The following is an 8,544-nucleotide window of genomic DNA, read 5'->3' on the forward strand; positions in this document are numbered from 1 at the left end:
CATAACCCCTATTTCAAATCTGTTTGCAGCAATAAACTTTCCGGCAAATTCTGATGTTGTTTGACATGTTACACGACCCCCTTTCCATTTGAAAAAACTGACTTAGATTCAAGATGGCCGATTTCAAGATGGCACCCATGTTCGGTACATACCCTAAAAGATAGCCAACCTCACCCATACCTTACTGGAGTATTCAGTTTTCCCATTTCCTGCACAGTTTTTGAAACAAAAGGGTGTACTGAGACTTTTGAATCACCCTGTACATCTCCCTATCTTACTGTTACAAGTACATAAAAGGTTATTCTATATTTCAGTATCCATTTCAAAACACAAAACTGGCTTTAGTACAGAGGATAAAAGCAGCTGCAGCCACAATTTCATATACCTATCACAATACAGTTCTATTTCACTAATGAGCAGTGCTGCAAGTATTGCGGTATGGGGCGGTACTGCGCACCGGTAAGAAAATTCCAGCCGGTACGCGATACCGCTGGGCCCGACCACAGTGCTTGCAGCCCACTGCAGTGCTGTGTGTGAGGGAAGGAGATCCTGTCCCTCAGTGATCATCCAGTTTACTCTCCGGTGGCGGCGTCTCATTATGAGAGACACCGGTTCATGAGCAAATCAGAGGCGTTGGTTCGTGAGCCAATCAGAGCTCGCGGACCGGCAGCTACAGGTCCTGATTGGCTGCCGGTCCGCAAGCTCTGAGTAGCTCATGAACCAGAGCCTCATTTGAGGGACACACCGCTGCCGGAGAGTAGACTGGATGATCACTGAGGGGTAGGAGTGGTGCAGGCTGCGCTCTCCTCTCCTCACACAGTAGAAGTGAGCGGCACGGGGGGGTGTATTTGGCACTCTGGGGACATATTTGGCACTATGGAGGCATATGTGGCGCCGAGGGCATATGTGTATCTTGCACGGGGAGGGGCATATATGTAACTGCACTGTGGGGACATAGCTGGCACTATGGGGGCATGTGTGGCACTGGGGGGCATATGTGTATCTGCACTGTGGGGACATATCTGGCACTATGGGGGCATATGTGTACCTTTCACTGTCTGGACATATCTGGCACTATGGGGGCATATGTGTATATGCGCTGTGGGGACATATCTGGCACTATGGGGGCATATGTGTACCTTGCACTGTCTGGATATATCTGGCACTATGGGGGCATATGTGTATATGTGCTGTGGGAACATATCTGGCACTATGGAGGCATATGTGGCACTGGGGGCATATGTGTATCTGCACTGTAGGGACATATCTGGCACTATGGGGGCATATGTGTATCTTCACTATGAGGACATATCTGGCACTATGGGGGCATATGTTGCACTGGGGTGGCATATATGTACTGGTACGGTGAGGGCATATGTGTATGTGCCACTATTGGAGCATATGTATATCTGGCATTGTGCTATTGGGGTCATATGTGTATCAGGCCCCTATTTTCACTGGCCACACCCATTTTTTGGGCACGCGCACACAGTACCACTAAGAATTCTTTCTCATACGTCCTAGAGGATGCTGGGGTCCACTTCAGTACCATGGGGTATAGACGGTTCCGCAGGAGCCATGGGCACTTTAAGACTTTTTCAGAGTGTGAACTGGCTCCTTCCTCTATGCCCCTCCTCCAGACCTCAGTTTAGAAAATGTGCCCAGGCAGACTGGATGCACTCCAGGGGAGCTCTACTGAGTTTCTCTGGAAGACTTTATGTTAGGTTTTTTATTTTCAGGGAGGACTGCTGGCAACAGTCTCTTGCTTCGTGGGACCTAGGGGGCAGAAGTAGGAACCAACTTCCTGAATAGTATCACGGCTCTGCTTCTGACTGACAGGACACCATTAGCTCCTGAAGGGTACTGAACACTAGCTGCGGCTATGCGCTCACTCCCACAGCCCGCCGTCACCCCCCTTACAGAGCCAGAAGTCAGAAGACAGGTGAGTGTACAGAAGAGGATCTTTAGTCATCGTGATGGCTAAAAGGTACCGTGCGGTGGGCGGGAATGCTGCACGCCATACTACCCATCAACACAGGCAAAGCAGGGTGCAGGGCGCGGGGGGGCGCGGGGGGGCGCCCTGGGCAGCATGAACCTACTCAAAACTGGCTAACAAGGGGACATAAGATGCTGAGGCACAGTCCTACCCCCGCCAGTATAAAAAATAGTATTGAAAAGTCTGAGGGGAAACGCGCCATTACGGGGGCGGGGCTTCCCCCTCAGTCAGCCAGCACACTACTCAGAGCCATTTTTTTCTCCTAGCAAGCTGCAGAGAAGAACGCTGGTCCTCCTCCACTTCTGAACCAAGTATCAGGGCGCAAAACAGGGGGGGCACAGTATAATATGGTGCTGTATGGTGAATTTGTCATAAAAACGCTACAGGTCTGTGGGCATTTTGTTTTACACAGGGATTATATCACTAGTGCTGAGTTGTGAACTGGCAAATCCTTTCGGTGTCCTTCTGACAGATTTTACTGTGGGTCTGTCCCCTATAAGTCCCGGAGTGTCTGTGGTGTGGTTGTGCATGTGTGTGACATGTCTGAGGCAGGGAGCTCTTCCCCTGAGAGAGACATTTTAGGGACACAGAGTTGTAATGTTGTGGTGCTGCCGGCACACCACGAGCCTGAATGGGTGAAAGAATTACGTGATAGTGTGAATAATGGGGGTAATTCCAAGTTGATCGCAGCAGGAATTTTGTTAGCAGTTGGCCAAAACCATGTGCACTGCAAGGGAGGTAGATTTAACGTGTGCAGAGAGAGTGAGATTTGGGTGTGGTGTGTTCAATCTGCAATCTAATTTGCAGTGTAAAAATAAAGCAGCCAGTATTTACCCTGCACAGAAATAAAATAACCCACCCAAATCTAACTCTTTCTGCACATGTTATATCTGCCTCCCCTGCAGTACACATGGTTTTGCCCAACTGCTAACAAAATTCCTGCTGCGATCAACTTGGAATTACCCCCCCATATCAGTAAGAGATTGGATAAGTCTGAGTCTCATGCAGAAAACTGGAGAAAAGCAGTGGAAGATATGATTTTTCATAGTTCTGCCTTTTCATCCACAGGGGATCCCCCTGGGTCACATAAGAGGCCATTTGCACAAATAGTACAAACTGATACAGACACAGGGGTATATTTACTAAGGTCCCGATTTTGACCGAGATGCCGTTTTTTCTTCAAAGTGTCATCTCGGTAATTTACTAAACTCAAATCACGGCAGTGATGAGGGCATTCGTAATTTTTTGGAAGTCCAAGAAAAAAATTACGAATGAATACACCATCGGTCAAAACGCGGCTGTTTAAGTATGAATCTCAGTCATTTACTAAGAAGTGCAAAGCAAAAAAAAATAAAACACTGCCGTGAAAAATTACAACTCGTACAAAAGTGCTAAAAAAAACAGACCTGCTTTTTTAATCCGTGATTGTATAGGCATGCAGGGATCCATGAGATCCGTGCATGTATATCAGTGGGAAGGGGTGGGAAAGTGGTTATTTTCTAAAAAAAAAATTGCGTGGGGTCCCCCCTCCTAAGCATAACCAGCCTCTGGCTCTTTGAGCCGATCCTGGTTGCAGAAATATGGGGAAAAAAATGACAGGGGTTCCCCCATATTTAAGCAACCAGCATCGGGCTCTGCGCCTGGTCCTGGTTCCAAAAATACGGGGGGACAAAAAGAGTAGGGGTCCCCCGTATTTTTAAAACCAGCACCGGGCTCCACTAGCTGGACAGATAATGCCACAGCCGGGGGTCACTTTTATATAGTGCCCTGCGGCCGTGGCATCAAATATCCAACTAGTCACCCCTGGCCGGGGTACCCTGGGGGAGTGGGGACCCCTTCAATCAAGGGGTCCCCCCCCCAGCCACCCAAGGGCCAGGGGTGAAGCCCGAGGCTGTCCCCCCCATCCAATTGGCTGCGGATGGGGGGCTGATAGCCTTTTGTGAAAATGAAAAGATATTGTTTTTAGTAGCAGTACTACAAGGCCCAGCAAGCCTCCCCCGCATGCTGGTACTTGGAGAACCACAAGTACCAGCATGCGGCGGAAAAACGGGCCCGCTGGTACCTGTAGTACTACTACTAAAAAAATACCCAAAAAAAGACAAGACACACACACCTTGAAAGTAAAGATTTATTACATACATCCACACAAACATACAAACATACTTACCTATGGCCCCACGCAGGTCGGTCCTCTTCTCCAGTAGAATCCAAGGGGTACCTGTTGAATAAATTATACTCACCAGCTCCAGGGTCCCAGGCTCCTCGTAGCATCCATTTGTAATCCACGTACTTGAATAAAATAAAAAAACGGACACCCGAGCCACGCACTGAAAGGGGACCCATGTTTGCACATGGGTCCCCTTTCCCTGACTGCCAGAAACCCACTCTGACTTCTGTCTAAGTGGGTTTCTTCAGCCAATCAGGGAGCGCCACGTTGTAGCACCCTCCTGATCGGCTGTGTGCTCCTGTACTGACTGACAGGCGGCACACGGCAGTGTTACAATGTAGCGCCTATGCGCTCCATTGTAACCAATGGTGGGAACTTTCTGCTCAGCGGTGAGGTCACTTTCGGTCAACCGCAGGGCAGAAAGTTCCCACCATTGGTTACAATGGAGCGCATAGGCGCTACATTGTAACACTGCCGCGTGCCGCCTGTCAGTCAGTACAGGAGCACACAGCCGATCAGGAGGGTGCTACAACGTGGCGCTCCCTGATTGGCTGAAGAAACCCACTTAGACAGAAGTCAGAGTGGGTTTCTGGCAGTCGGGGAAAGGGGACCCATGTGCAAACATGGGTACCCTTTCAGTGCGTGGCTCGGGTGTCCGTTTTTTTATTTTATTCAAGTACGTGGATTACAAATGGATGCTACGAGGAGCCTGGGACCCTGGAGCTGGTGAGTATAATTTATTCAACAGGTACCCCTTGGATTCTACTGGAGAAGAGGACCGACCTGCGTGGGGCCATAGGTAAGTATGTTTGTATGTTTGTGTGGATGTATGTAATAAATCTTTACTTTCAAGGTGTGTGTGTCTTGTCTTTTTTTGGGTATTTTTTTAGTAGTAGTACTACAGGTAACAGCGGGCCCGTTTTTCCGCTGCATGCTGGTACTTGTGGTTCTCCAAGTACCAGCATGCGGGGGAGGCTTGCTGGGCCTTGTAGTACTGCTACTAAAAACAATATCTTTTCATTTTCACAAAAGGCTATCAGCCCCCCATCCGCAGCCAATTGGATGGGGGGGACAGCCTCGGGCTTCACCCCTGGCCCTTGGGTGGCTGGGGGGGGGGAACCCTTGATTGAATGGGTCCCCACTCCCCCAGGGTACCCCGGCCAGGGGTGACTAGTTGGATTTTTGATGCCACGGCCGCAGGGCACTATATAAAAGTGACCCCCGGCTGTGGCATTATCTGTCCAGCTAGTGGAGCCCGGTGCTGGTTTTAGAAATACGGGGGACCCCTACTCTTTTTGTCTCCCGTATTTTTGGAACCAGTACCAGGCGCAGAGCCCGATGCTGGTTGCTTAAATATGGGGGAACCCCTGTCATTTCCCCCCCCATATTTCTGCAACCAGGGTCGGCACAAAGAGCCCGAGGCTGGTTATGCTTAGGAGGGGGGACCCCACGCATTTTTTTTCTCCGTTTTACAGTGTTTATTTAAAAAAAAAAAAAAAAATTAACCCCAGCACGGATCACACAGATCCGGCCGAGATTCATTTTGAAAAAGTCGGCAGTGTTTTGCTAGTCACTGCCGTAAAAAAGGTAAAAAAAACACGAATGACATCGACATCGGAACAAATGAAAAATCCGAATACGACAGCTTAGTAAATTAGTCGTAATAAATTCAAAAAGTTGCAGTTTTACACTTTCGATGTCATTCGTGATTGAACTTTGACCTTTTTCCGAAAATTACGAATGTTAGTAAATATACCCCACAGACTCTGATTCCTGTGTCGACACTAGTGATTCCAGGGGAATAGATCCTAAACTGGCAAAAAGCATTCAATATATGATTGTTGCTATAAAGGAGGTCTTAGAATTTACAGAAGCCCCTCCTTTACCTCAGGAGAAGGCTTATTTTTTATAAGGAAAAGAAAATTAACGTAACTTTCCCTCCTTCTCACGAGCTAAATACTCTCTTTGAGGGAGTTTGGGCAAACCCTGAAAAGAAATTTCAGATTCCCAAAAGTATTCAGGTTGCTTATCCTTTCCGGGCAGAGGACAGGAAAAGGTGGGAGTCACCCCCCGTTTTAGACAGTGCCCTGTCACGATTAACTAAAAAGGTGATTCTCCCTACGCCTGGGACGGCTTCACTAAAGGAGCCAGCAGACCGCAAGTTGGAGACTACGTTTAAATCTATGTATGTGGCCAATGGTACACTACTCAGACCCACCATTGCTTGTGCGTGGGTGAGTAGTGCTATCGAAAAATGGTCAGACAACTTGTCATCTGAAATTGACACGATAGATAGAGACGAGATACTCCTAAGGTTAGGTCTTATCAAAGACGCTGCTGCATACATGCTAGAAGCCATGAAAGATATTTGGCTCTTAGGTTCAAAAGCCGCTACCATGGCAGTCTCAGCTCAGATGGCGTTGTAGATTCGCCAATGGAATGCTGACGCAGATTCCAAAAGAAATATGGAGGCTCTCCTGTATAAAGGTGAGGCCTTGTTTGGAGATGGGCTGGATGCTTTAGTCTCTGCGGCTATCGCTGGTAAGGCGATATTCTTGCCTTATGCTCCTGCGCCGGCGAAAAAGACACATCACTCTCAGATGCAGTCCTTTCGGCCCAACAGATACAAAAGATACAAAAAGGGTAAAGGTTCCCCTTTCTTTGCAGGTAGAGGGAGGGGAAGAGGAAAAAAGTCCACAGCGTCCCCAGGATCACAGGAGCAGAAATCAACCCCTGCTTCTGCCAAATCTGCAGCATGATGCTGGGGCTCCCTTGCGGGAGTCCGCTCGGGTGGGAGCACATCTGAAACTTTTCAGTCAGCTCTGGGTTCAATCTGGCCTGGACCCATGGGTTTTGCAAATAGTGTCCCATGGATACAAACTGGAGTTTCAAGACGTCCCCCCATGCCGATTTTTCAAATCGACCTTGCCAGCTTCTCTCCCGGACAGAGAAGTAGTAACAGCTGCAATTCAAAAATGATGTCAGGATCAAGTCATTGTCCTGGTGCCCTTGTCACAACAGGGAGGTTTTTATTCAAGCCTCTTCATAGTTCCGAAGCCGGACAACTCGGTCAGACCAATTTTAAACCTGAAATCTCTGAATCTCTATCTGAAAAGGTTCAAGTTCAATTTCCAGTCTGGAGGAAGGGGACTTCATGGTGTAAGTGGACATAAAAGATGCCTACTTACATGTCCCCATTTATCCTCCTCATCAAGCTTATCTGAGATTTGCAGTACAGGATTGCCATTACCAGTTTCAGACGTTGCCGTTCGGACTCTCCACGGCACAGAGGGTATTCACCAAGGTGATGGCGGAGATGATGGTCCTCCTTCGACAGCAAGGAGTCAATATAATCCCTTACCTGGACGATCTCCTGATAAAAGCGAGATCCAGGGAAAGGTTGGTGCAGAACATTGCACTCTCCCTGTCCATACTCCAACAACACGGTTTGAGCATGAATTTTCCAAAGTCGCAGTTGGAACAGACGACGAGATTGTCCTTTCTGGGGATGATACTGGACACAGAAGTACAGAGGGTATTTCTTCCAGTAGAAAAGGCTCTGGAAATCCAGAGAATGGTCAAACAAATTTTGAAACCAACAAGAGTGTCGATCCATCAATGCATTCGGTTGTTGGGAAAGACGGTAGCGGCCTACGAGGCTATACACTTTGGGCGATTCCATGCCAGAGTATTCCAGTGGGACCTGTTGGACAAGTGGTCCGGATACCACCTACACATGCACCAGAAGATAATCCTGTCTTCCAGAGCCAGGATTTCGCTCCTGTGGTGGCTACACAGTTCTCACCTACTAGAGGGACGCAGGTTCGGGATTCAGGACTGGGTCCTAGTAACCACGGATGCAAGTCTCCAAGGCTTGGGTGCAGTCACACAGGGAAAAAGCTTCCAAGGAAAATGGTCAAGTCAGGAAACCTGTCTTCACATAAATGTTCTGGAATTGAGAGCCATTTATAACGGCCTTCTACAAGCGGTACATCTTCTTCAAGATCAACCCGTGCAGATCCAGTTGGACAATGTAACAGCAGTCGTGTACATAAACCATCAGGGCGGAATGAAAAGCAGAGCGGCGATGGCAGAGGTGACAAAGATCCTCCTCTGGGCAGAAAGACATGCAAAAGCTCTGTCGGCAATTTTCATTCCGGGAGTGGACAACTGGGAAGCAGACTTCCTCAGCAGACACGATCTACATCCAGGAGAGTGGGGCCTCCACCAAGAAGTCTTCGCAGAGGTGACAAGTCTTTGGGGAGTTCCTCAAGTAGACATGATGGCGTCTCGTCTCAACAAGAAGCTTCAGAGATATTGTTCCAGGTCGAGAGACCCTCAAGCAATAGCAGTGGATGCACTGGTGTCACAGTGGGTGTTT

This window comes from Pseudophryne corroboree, chromosome 7 (genome assembly GCF_028390025.1).
Source record: "Pseudophryne corroboree isolate aPseCor3 chromosome 7, aPseCor3.hap2, whole genome shotgun sequence".
Classification (NCBI taxonomy): Eukaryota; Metazoa; Chordata; class Amphibia; order Anura; family Myobatrachidae; genus Pseudophryne; species Pseudophryne corroboree.